The sequence below is a fragment of the Protopterus annectens genome, chromosome 12.part0 (assembly GCF_019279795.1).
Source record: "Protopterus annectens isolate FY-2018-M chromosome 12.part0, PAN1.0, whole genome shotgun sequence".
NCBI lineage: Eukaryota > Metazoa > Chordata > Ceratodontiformes > Protopteridae > Protopterus > Protopterus annectens.
Genome location: NC_056746.1, coordinates 365,857,962 through 365,870,947, shown reverse-complemented (window position 1 = coordinate 365,870,947; position 12,986 = coordinate 365,857,962). Strand labels below are relative to the sequence as shown.

Below are 12,986 nucleotides of genomic sequence, written 5' to 3'. Positions count from 1 at the left end.
CCACGTTCTTTGTATGACAATCAGCATAGAAATTAGACACAAAGGTGAACCCCTTGTGTGGATGTAAAAAGCGGCCTCCCACATGTATATATTGACAGGCTGTACACCTCCTACAACAGCAGTTGTGAGGCAAACCTTTACCGAGATTGTAAAGAGCACCAATTGAACTGAGAAAATTGATAAACATTTACACTAAAGAGTTGAAGAAGATCCTAATTTTTACAATGCTAACACATTTGTGTATGAAGCCAAAACAATACATTGCATCAACTGAAGTTCCATTTATTTTGAAACTGGCATGTACTACTTACTTGTTTTCCTGTATAAGTAGTTAAGATTTCTTCAACCGTTCTTTAAAATTATTTTAGTCAGTTGTCTTAATGAAGTAGTTTTATTAGACAGCAGTTTAAAGTGTTTCGTTTTTGCACAGTTAACTGTTTAAGCATTCATCAGTTAATACATACTACAAATAAAAAATAAAATATTTTGGAGTAATGGATTTCAAATCTTGTTAAATGTATATTACACATTTTAGCACAGTTAAGTATGTCAGTATTTTGGGGGTTTTGTTTGATCTTCGACTTGTTCAAGTTGCCTTCTATTAAGTAGTCGGAATGGAAATTTGAGTGGTCAGAAAAAAAACTTCCTCTAACATGTGCCTTTCTCTAAGTGCATTCTGGGAACACTATAAGCAGGTCTGTTGTGGTAATTACTGAAGTGGCTGACAGCCTCGTTGGGTCTTCTGACTTAATAAGTTACTTGTGTACTGTGCTGTGTTCCTCAAACATTTATTACTTGTGTATTATGTCTGTCAGTATACCAGAGTATACGGTTGTGCTGTAGTAACAAGTTTAAGCTCTCTCTTTCATAGCTTCACTCCATTTGCAAATGGTGTAACTCCTGTGCTGCTTGGTTGCATTAACAAGACATTGATGCCTAATAGTTTGTTAGTTACTCCCACAACTCCAGATGTGTGTCTTCTTATTTTAGGTTATAATGTTTCTATTTGTTTCTTTCCATTTATTTGGCACCTATCCTGCAAATAGACAGAGGCATCTTGTAAATGCTTGCCCCCAAGCCTTAGTATACTCTTTTTAATGACCTTAGGGTACCAAAACTTGGCAGATATATTTGAGAAACATGGCTAGGGTTAAAAGGGCCCCTGTGGTCAGTAGCCTACTGTACACAATAAACCGTGAGGACCAAGTTCCAAAATCAAGGACATTTTTAAAATGTGCTTTAGTTTATTTAGAAAGTTTATAGAACAGCAGGTTTTGCATCAACACAGATTTTTCTAACAAGAAAAAAGTATAAAACTCTAATGTCTTGCATTACTGACTGGCTGGTAATCCTCCATGTTTCTAGAGAATACTGAAAGTGTTATGAGAGATGGGACAGAATATCAGACAAACTCAGGGATGTTCAGAAAATCAGGGACAGTTGAAAGCTACATGGGAGGATACTTAGTATAGGAGATGTCTATGGATAAAATGATTGGCCCTTATGTTTGCTGTTGTATTTCTGGCTTTAGATGACTAATGTATATTGGGATGAAACAGGCTGGAAATACAAGTTGTACTGTTTCTGTGAAACAAAAAATACATTAATATAATGGCAGACTTTTTATTCTGACAGAATCATTCTAGATACTGTGAGTGGGCAGTGGGTATGGGGACTGTCTGTTGATAAAATTGCAGTTCTGGCTTTGCAGGCCTAATGTATATTTTGGTGAAGCAAGGTGGAAATGTAGCTGCTGCTACTGTTTCTGTGAAGCAAAAGTACATTAAAACCATTTTTTAGTTATTTTTTATCTTGGCAGGGTCACACTATATAGTATAGCTAGGTTCTGGATGTATAGGGTCTACATGTGAATAAAATGATTACTTTAGCTGTTTAGTCTTGCAAAGTTAGAATTACAAAAGTAATGTCCATTGGGGCGAAGTAAGACAAAATACAAGCTGTGACACAAAAATACGTAATGTGATAAGATTTATGTATTTTTATCCAGGGCAGGTCAAACAGATACTGTTGGTCAGGCAATGTGTATGGGGGCCGTCTGTGAATGAAATAATTTGCTTTGTTTGCTGTTGTATTTGTAAGACTAATGTGTAGTTGGGTGAAACAAACCAGGATTTAAGCTGAGATTACTACTACTGTGAAATAAAAATTCATTAAGTAGCCACATTTTTATTATCCTTGCAGGGTTAAACCAGATACTGATGGGTAGTAAATGGCTATGGGGACTGTTTTTTTAAGCATCTTTATTGAAATATCACGACATAAGTAAGCAAACATTTATATAAAAGAAAACAAACCATATTAACATATTGCCAGCTACAAGCATTATAGGTCACATGTATTCTTTTGTATGATTATTATCAATTCAGCATTATATAAATTGATAAATTCCTCCCTTCCCTTAAACCTCACTCCTCCTCCATAACATTATTTTGTTTGTATTGTTTTCACAGTTTACATTTTTTTCTATGCAATTTGTTCCTACCCTTTTCTAAAGATCTTACTTCCAGTTCTTTTGTCTCTGTTGCAATAGTCAATACTTCTAATACAGTTGGTTTAGACTTTGATTTCCATTTTGTTGTAATTGCTCTTTTGACAGGCACCAGAATTAAACTTAACAAGGTCTTACTATATCTAGGCAATTCAGATAAAAAAAAAGTCCGTAGTTATACTCATTTGTTTACCCAATATTTCTGCCATGGTACTCTGTATGGAATTTTTAGTTTGCCAAATCATTACATTCCCAAAACATATGGTCCCAGTAACCTCCTTCTTCTCCATCACATCTCCAATATTTGCCATCTACCTGAGGAAAAATTCTTCAGACTCTGCTTGGGGTATCAAAGTACCTATGCAAACACTTCCAACCAAAAATGCTAAATATTCTAGACTCTAAACATTTGGAAGCCTTACATATGCCCTCCCATTGTTTCCTTGTGAATTGCATATTCAATCTCTCTTCTCAATCTTTTCTAACCTTCTCTCATTGATTCCTGTGGTTATCATGCAATATTTTATATGCTGCTTTTTAACAGCAATTTCTGTTCTAAAGTCAACTAAAAACTCCACTAGAGTCGGTTTTTCACTTAGAATTCCCCATACTTTTCTCTTTGCTTATACTCTGATACCAATCCCTAAAAGGGAAGGCAATATCTAGCTTGCAGTCCAGACATCATCTTGGCATGTTCCCATTTTATTACCTTACCATCTCTAGTACCTTGGTTAATTTATCATTTTTCCAGTAAATTTCAGACCCCTCTTGCCTATTCTCTGTATCCCTAATTGCAGTCATCCCTATTGTCAAAGTCTTCCTTCTCCATTCTCATGTTGGCTTAGTTTTTAGAATACTTTGTCTTACTTTATGAATATAATATTCTGTATGTCTGTTACTCTCCTTCAGGATCTGCATCCAAAGTGATTAATGTTATGTCACGCAGTATTTATGTGAAAGTAACTGAGCATTGTCACAGTAGTGAAGTGATTAATGTCATGTCACGCAGGATTTATGTGAAAGTAACTGAGCATTGTCACAGTAGTGAAGTGATTAATGTCATGTCACACAGGATTTATGTGAAAGTAACTGAGCATTGTCACAGTAGTGAAGTGATTAATGTCATGTCACACAGGATTTATGTGAAAGTAACTGAGCATTGTCACAGTAGTGAAGTGATTAATGTCATGTCATGCAGGATTTATGTGAAAGTAACTGAGCATTGTCACAGTAGTGAAGTGATTAATGTCATGTCACACAGGATTTATGTGAAAGTAACTGAGCATTGTCACAGTAGTGAAGTGATTAATGTCATGTGACGCAGGATTTATGTGAAAGTGAGCATTGTCACAGTAGTGAAGTGATTAATGTCATGTCACGCAGGATTTATGTGAAAGTAACTGAGCATTGTCACAGTAGTGAAGTGATTAATGTCATGTCACGCAGGATTTATGTGAAAGTAACTGAGTATTGTCACAGTAGTGAAGTGATTAATGTCATGTCACGCAGGATTTATGTGAAAGTAACTGAGCATTGTCACAGTAGTGAAGTGATTAATGTCATGTCACGCAGGATTTATGTGAAAGTAACTGAGCATTGTCACAGTAGTGAAGTGATTAATGTCATGTCACGCAGGATTTATGTGAAAGTAACTGAGCATTGTCACAGTAGTGAAGTGATTAATGTCATGTGACGCAGGATTTATGTGAAAGTGAGCATTGTCACAGTAGTGAAGTGATTGATGTCATGTCACGCAGGATTTATGTGAAAGTAACTGAGCATTGTCACAGTAGTGAAGTGATTAATGTCACGTCACGTAGGATTTATGTGAAAGTAACTGAGCATTCTCACAGTAGTGAAGTGATTAATGTTGTCATGTCATGCAGGATTTTTGTGAAAGTAACTGAGCATTCTCACAGTAGTGAAGTGATTAATGTCGTCATGTCACGTTGCTTATCTGAGTTTTTGTCTGCGGCTCCTTCTGAGTGCAGTCTATTTGTCATTTCAGTCACTGTGTGGGTTTTACTAAGGTGATAAGGTTTCTACCAGCTCCTCGAAGATATGCCATAAGTGAATTGGTGTTACTCCAGTTTGCATATAAATAAGCACCTAGTGTGAGTAACTGGTTGTATGTGTTGTGGGCGCACACACAATTCTTCCTGATGACAGTACAAATAATTAACATTAATTATCTTTTGTGATGGCACATTTTTACAATGGGTAATGTTGCCACCTCACAGCAAGAGGTTCTCCGGTTTGGTTCTCATTTGGGATGTCTTCTGTGTACAGTCTGCATGTCCTCAATGCTCTTGTGTGGATTTTCTCTGGATGCTCTGCTTTCTACAGCACTTCAAAAACATGCAATATCTTGGATTTGGGACTATAAATTGCCCATAGATGTGAGTGTAGGGTCACGTTAGGAATCAGACTGGACTCGTACGACAGTGAGTAAGTGAATTATCTTTCAAAAATAAAACAAAAATACATCACAGAACTGGGGCTTACCAACCCCCACACCCCCAAATGTTTAAGTGGATTTTAATACAGACCTAGAAGGGGAGACAACCTCTTCACTAGGTCTCAGTTGAAACTAGTCATGCCCGGGTTTATATTCAGAAGGGTGTGTTGCAAGTTATGGGGGGGGTCAAGAACAGTATGGCCATTTTTTTCCTTCATTTTCCTCACTGTAAGAACTCAGAATCTTGCACAGAATGTTACTATAGCGTATCTAGAGGAAGTGTACCATGTAGGAGAAACTTAGACGTATGGAGATGGCGATCCTTTGGTCGTAGGCATTAGCAGGCATGCTGTTTATATGAATAGCTGCAACTGTGTAAAACGTATGAATGTAGCCACATGTTCTTTCAATTTCATCCTGATCTAACACCAGAGTGGATCACAGAAGGTGACTCATTTGGGGAGGTTAGGAAGGCAAGCACTACTCCTAGAGATGACTTGAGTATTATAAACATTTCTCTTTTTATTTTGTTGGGAGATATTATTTTAACTTTAAACATTCTACACAACTTATTTCTTTCCTTAGTCAAGATTTTTAGTCAGGCCTTCATTGGATCAAAAGATTAAAAAACATCTCTAAAATGTACCTTAGAGGGTCTAGAACCCCATAGCTTCTGGGAGTCTAGCAGCTACCCAGACCCCTGGCTTAATCACTTTATTTCAGTGAAGTACTGGCCAGTTAGTGTGTTGAAATAATTGAAGAAAAAGCTGAAGACTAAGACAAGCTATTGAAATACAGGATGATGTCGGTAGACTGGGGGTGGGGGGGTGGGGGGTGGGGGGTAAGCGAAATAAGAAATTCCTTTTGTCTAAAGTGAATACCCAGTGTTATAAATTCTACTTATGCCTTTGATGTCTGTAGGAAATATATTTGCTTTCTTCAATTCAGTGCTCATAGCTCCATATGCATATTTCTAAATATACAGAGCATGACAAGAAAATGAGGGATGAGCGTACCAAGATGTGAGACTGTCTAGTACTGGATAACTGCTGACCTCTGTTTTTAGACATTGTAGCTTCCCCATCCATAGCTGTTCTGGATCCGCCACTGTCTGCTGTGTTCTGAATATGCCAGGAATGAAAAATTACATTCAAATCTCATTACCGTCTCTCTCTAGCATAACAGGAATGTTTTGCAGTTCCTTATATGCCAATGCAAGGCACTGTTTTGGTTGTACCCTGCCACCCTCCTCTCATATGACATCATGGCTGTGTAGTGGATGCATTAGATTTGATGCAGAAAAGCAGGACGGTGGAAGATGTCCACTATTCGACCCATACAACCTAGAATTTGACAAATCCCAAAAAAATATTTTTGTGGAAAAGGTATTTTTACCACAAATTCATGGGTTGGCTTAAAGTTCCAGTAATTCATATCTCTTAGCTTAATTTTCATCTGATTTTATGAATAAGTCTTATTTATGAATAAATTTTACATTTAATTTTTCAAAAAATAAAATGAAACTTTCATTAAACTTGTTTATCCATTTTGGCTCCTGGCTAGGATGCCTTCTCTTTAAAAAGTTTATGTATTCTCACTACAGGTCCCTGATCTTCTCTTTAAAAAGTTTATGTATTCTCACTATACTATCACTGCAGGTCCCTGATTTGTATGTTAGTACACATGTTCTGTCATACTTTGTGCTATAGCCATTTTAATGTAAATGAAATAATTATCTATTCCATTTTGATATAGATAAAACAATTAATTGCACCATCCAGGTGCAATTAACCATAGGCAAGACTGCTCTGCAATTTGTAGCATGTTACAGGCCACCCTCTCAAACTCAGGAACCTCACATGGCCTTCCTGAAAACATTGGAGGGGATAAATGTATCTCCAAACACCATCATACTAGGTGACTTCAACTACCCTAATATAGACTGGGAACACTACTCAAGCCCGAACACTCTAACCCAAAGATTCCTGGAGTTCATAAAGTCAAATGCCATGGAACAACTAGTCACCATCCCCACAAGAGGTGAAAACATACTTGATCTCATCATCACGAACATGAGATCAAAATGTTCAACACTGGAAGTATACCCTCACTGGTGAGATCAGATCATAAACTAATCTCGCTGGAGGTCCTCATCCCGCCCCACCTGAAACAAAAAGACCACAGTGAAAAACTTCTCAAAAGCCGATTTCACACTTCTAAAAACTAGTGTGGTCTCCTTTAAGGCCCCTGAGCCAGTGGTAAACATTACTCAAACCGCTGAATCACTTACAAATGCCTTCTACCAGCACCTACAGGACTGCATGGATCAGGCAATCCCAAACAAAACTAAGACTCTCTGTACCAAAGGCAAGCGTCCAGTCTGGTGGACCCCAGCCATAAACAAGCTCTACAACAAAAGGAGGAAGCTACTACAAGATAGAGCAAAATCCTTGAAAGGTAAGACACCTTTGATCATTATAAGTAAAAAACTAAGAGCTCTCATAAAATCATCCAAGGCAAATTTTGAGAGAAAAATCGCCAAGGACTCTAAAGACAATCATAAGGCCTTCTTTAGCTATGTTAGAAACCTAGGAAACTCCCAGATATGCTCAGAATTAGTTCAAAATGATGTGAAAATTACTGAACCTACACACATTGCTAACATACTGGCTGACAGGTTCAGTGCAAACTTCTCCCTCCCCCAAAAGGAGAGATATCTATTCCAGAGGATTGTAGCCCCCCAAACATCTCCAACGCCCAGGTGAGAACTGCCTCACTAAGGCAAAAAACACAGCATCCATGGGACCGGATGATGTCCCCGGCTGTGTGCTTCATGAACTCAACGAGGAATTAAACCCACAGTTAGGACAGCTGTTTAATCTTAGCCTCACCTCAGGATACGTACCCAAGGAGTGGCGACGGCGACTGTGGTCCCACTTCATAAGGGCGGTGCCTCCACAGACCCTGGAAATTACCGCCCCATTAGCTTGACAAGCCTTATCTGCAAAGCCATGGAGAGGATCATAATGGAACTCATAAATAAAGACATAGGGAACTTGCAGACTTTGGATCCAACCCAGTTTGGCTTTGTCAAAGGCAGATCCTGCCTCTTAAACTTGGTTGACTTTTTCGAGACAGTCACCAAGGCCATTGATGAGGAAAGGCAGTCCATACAGCCTACCTCGACCTGGCAAAGGCCTTTGACACAATACCCCACTCAGGTATCATCGAAAAACTCATCAGCTTGAATGTAAACCCATACATCACAAGATGGGTTGCAAACTGGCTAGCGACAGAACCCACAGGGTCAGAGTTGCTGGAGCCATGTCAGACTCAAAGCCTGTCACAAGTGGTGTCCCACAGGGCTCAGTCCTGGGTCCACTCTTGTTCGGCATCTACTTTTCTGAAGTACAAGCAAACACAGGAGGGTTATGGCTGACAAAGTTTGCAGATGACTGCAAACTGGGCGCCATAGTCGAAAACACATCTGACACAGATATCCTCCAGAAGGGCCTCACAGAAACGGATAACTGGTGCCAGAGCCATGGCCTGAAGTTAAACGCCAAAAAATGCATAGTCATACCCTTTGGGAAAAACAAGGTTACCCCTAGCTACCATATAGATGGCAATCCACTGAGCACAGAAAAATCATCAGGGATCTGGGGACCCAAGTTGACAGTAGCCTTTCGTTTGACACTCATGTTGCTAAAGTAGTTAGGAAAACCTTCTATATCGCCCACCTGATCATGAAGGGATTCACATCTAGATTAAGGGAGGTCATCGTCCCCCTGTACTCATCACTCATTAGACCTATGATTGAGTACAATGCCCGCTCGAATGTATCTGACCAGACACCTGATGCAGCTTGAAAGGCCCCAAAAGGATAAAGGGTCTCAAAAATATGTCTTATGCTGCCCGACTGAAAGAACTCCAGCTCTATTCAGTCTCATACCGCTTGCTCAGAGGTGACCTGTGCCTGACATATAAGGCCATGTCAAACCCAGATTTGATGAATATGCTTCACCTCAAAAAATCTAGACCCCTCAGAACCACAAGGGCGGGAGACTTAAACCTTGACACGGTTATAAATAGAACGTGCTGGAGGGACAGATTCATTACCCAGAGACTCCCTATGCTGTGGAACAAAATCCCGGTACATGTGAGGCAGAGCACCTCACTGGCCTTGTTCAAGAGGAATCTTGACCAATGGATGGGAGATCGCAAATATACCCCAGGGATTACTTCAGTGTCACTGCTTGACAGAGGCACAGAAAAATGATAGGCATAGTTTTTGTTCAAGCTAAAGGGGTGGCAAAAGCCACATAACTATGGGCTAGGCTTATAAATGCCCTTAGGCAGATAGCTTAGTATGAACCTATGAATTTTTTAGCATAAATTCTTTATTACAACTTTTGTCAGGGGACAGCGCGAACGCAGTCCCCCACTACCATAAATTATGCAGTTGACTATCCTGCATTTGAGGACATCACAGGGGTCAACCCACTCGATGTGCAATGAGTGAGCCTCACCCTGGGAAAACCACCTTCTTGATCGTGGTATCTCCCCTGCCAGGTAAGTATGAGTTAAATACGCAAACAGCATCAGCTCTTTGTTTCGAGTGCTCTTTAAGGTGGTAGTTACTAGTACTTCTCTACTGTTCCTCTAAAATACTGAATAAACAATCAATTTACAATTTAAAGTGACTTAAAATGTAACAACATTTTAAGAAAAAAAAAAAAAAAACAGGAACCGATGATGTTTTCTAACGAGTTCTCCTTTCACATGTTCATAATTTGCATATGTCTACGTCAGCCTTTCAGACCTAGTATTTTGAATAGTGACGTGGCTGAACTCCTTTGTTATTTTAATGAAGGTTAGCTCTCAGCAGCAGGAACAGACGTTCTTTGTTACAATACAGCTGCATTTGTATTAGCCATCTGTTGAAAGGTAGTAGTAACTACACATAAAGGGATGTCAGCCTTGAGTCCAAAAAATACAGCAATTTTGTTTGGTTTAATTTTTGGACATGATCCTTAGCAACAGTCCAGGAAATGGGAGCGTACAGTTAACATTACAACAACAACGAAATGGAAATATACAGAATTCACATTATCACCAAAATAACGCAACAGTTCCAGTTACTGAGACATTGTGAAATTTGCAATATAGCCAACACACTTGTTTAGTTCCACACTCAACATGTGGCTTCACTTTTTAGACAGTTGTGGAAATAATCACACATTTTCAAGTAGTATCAGGAGTTCCAATAAGATGGATATTACGTGGTTAAAGTATAAAAAAATATATAAGATTCTGAAAGGCATTACACAGAGGCTAGGATACAAAACATGAAGCAGAGACTCGGTACAGTTTGCATAAGGAATACTCAACTAGGAAGACAAGACAGTGGCGAATGTCAGGTACAGGTCCGAAAGTCAAAGTACAGTCTGATATAGAAAGAAGTGGTAGGCAGAAGGGGTATGGAGGGACATTTGAAAATGAGAGACACCTAATTGTGAATTCAGTAGCTGAACACAAGAGCTGAAATACCCGAGAGTATTTCCCTTACTCGTAGGTACAGCAATAAATTGTGTGTGTAGGAACCACAAGAAAACTGCCAACCAACCACCAACGTTTCAACAGCATCGAACCAATACCAAAGCACACAATGCTGTCCAGGTAACTGTAATAATGAATTTAATAATTAAAAAAGTAAGAGCTTTCATCCATATGAATATTGGACTGTTTTCGGAACAATTAAAACATGGTGCAGCGGTTAGCGTTGTCGCTTCACAGCAAGAGTCTCTTCCGTTCGATTCTCAGCTAGAGTGCCTTCTGTGCGAAGTCTGTACGTCCTTCTCGTGGTCGAATGACGTCAACGACAGGTAGGTGCGTGCGTGAATGGATGTTCCTTCTTTGAAAATTTTGCGACGGACTGGTGGCAACTCGGCACCGTAAAAGGACACTCTAAATCATTAGTGGACTGGAGTTCCGCAGTGCGACCTCTAACTGGGAAAAGCCGAAAGTCATTACTTTCAGAACAACTAAAGCAGCTTTTCCCAATGCTTAACTAGCTCGAATGTTCTACAACTTTTGTCAAGCCACGTGTCCCCTGCTGCAGCTGATTTGTCAACCCCTCTGAAGTGCTTTGTAGTTCAAAATTCTATATACAGTATATATAGTTAGTAAATATAAGTAGTGAGGGAACAAAGCTCCCTCCCATTAGGGGTTATGGGGTACCCTATAAAAATGCTTTAAACACTGCTGCAGTAATGTTGAGGCTTCTCTGCTCTACACGTTAAGAATACTTTTCTGTCTGTATTTCTGGGACTTGCAGTTGTGGCTCTTGCCTATCTCACTAAAAGCTCAAAGACAGAGAGGTGGTGTAGGCCTGGAAGGTTATTCTGAGGATAGGTCATTATGACAGTCATATTTCTGTATGAAGAGAGAAAGTAAGGTAAGTGGGAGTACAGAGGCTCACATAACTCCCCAGTGCTTGTGAGAGGAGCAGGTGTCTTTGAGGAGCGCTTTCTCAGATTTAGTTTGATTTCTATGCATCTGCAGCAGTGTCACAGAATACTGCACCACCTTGTCTGTTGTAGGCCTTCGGTATTTCAAGTAATTGCAGTTAAATGATATAATAGGCCTGTCAGCTTAATACTATTTCATCACAGGTACCATAGGTGAACAGTGTGAGGTATGCAAAGTACTGTGGACTAAGAAGTTGATCAGATTTTATTTTGTTTTCTAGTTCAAGGTAAACAAGCGTCTTGATTTTGAAAACAATATGTCCTTTAAGGGAAGTTACTGCAAACTATGTGTTGCTTTTGTGAGAGGATGAGATTTTGTCCAGTGCATATACCTTTGTTAGCACGACGGAGCCAAATGATAAAAGTACAAGCAATAACGAGACCACTCCTTTCTTGAGTCACACATAAGGAAGTATGTTAAGAAGTCAGTTAATTTTTGCTTTGTACTGCTTTAATAAGCACAGGCTCTAGTCAATGAATGGACAAATGAGGTATTTAAAATCTTCAGCTATGTCAGCTGGAGTTCTGTCATGAGTTTAAAACACTAACTGGTTAAGTATCTACTTCAGGAGGAACACTAGTGATCACCAAAGGTTTTTCTTGGGTGTTGCATTAACTTCAGGAGGGACACTAGTGATTACAAAAGGTTTTTCTCGGGTGTTACAGCAGACCTGAAAAGGTGAAACAAGCTTCGACATTAAGGAAAGCTGCCAATTGGACATGCCGGATGTTACTTATGTCTGCTCTAGTATTTCTGGCTGTTCTAGAACCATAGTAAAGGGGGACTGGAGCTCTTGTTTTGGACTTGGGCATAGAGCATCTGCTTGACATAGCATTTCTTCATGCTCGAGTCATTTTGGAATCCGACCCCCTCTGCCGCTCCAATTGCCTGTCAACCCTGGCTTGCCTCATCATCTTTTTTATTTATTTAGCAGGTAAGTGAACTGAACCATAGGTATCCCTTATCAATCACAACCTAGTTACCTTAAAACTAAATGTGCACACAATTTATTAAAAAAGGCAACACGATGAAAACAATATCGTGAAATGTAACATCTGTACCTGTCCATCTGTCTATATATCTGGCGAGGGAATGGCAATAGGCAAAACTTCACACAATTGTATGACGTCCTAGTACTGCTCTAAAATATGTATCAGAAAAAAATCTTTCAGGGTACTACAATAGACAAAACTTCACACAATTGTAGGAAAAGTCCTAGTACTGCTTTAAAATATATATCAGAAAAAATCTTTCAAGGTTCTACAAGCAGTAAGGTTAGTTTTGTGTGATCATTAGTGTCGAACAGTATGTGTGTTGTAACTTTAAGAAGCATTTCCAAGTGTAGGCACTTGCATAAAAATAGTGAGCACTTGCAGGCAGCAGTGCCATTTTGAGAGAACAGCCAGATTGTTAACATGTATGAGTGTAGTAGTCAGTCTGTTTATAAGTTTATTTTAGTTTAAGTTACTAAGCCTCAATCCTGATGTG

General features: G+C 39.3%; 1 non-coding gene across 1 annotated transcript; it reads right to left on the bottom strand.

Annotated features, from left to right (window-relative positions):
- Nucleotides 1-9,383: 9,383 nt before the first annotated feature.
- LOC122817403 lies at nt 9,384-9,547 on the bottom strand. The gene has a single exon (XR_006367239.1). It is a non-coding gene; the product is annotated as a U1 spliceosomal RNA (small nuclear RNA).
- Between the last annotated feature and the right edge of the window lie 3,439 nt (nt 9,548-12,986).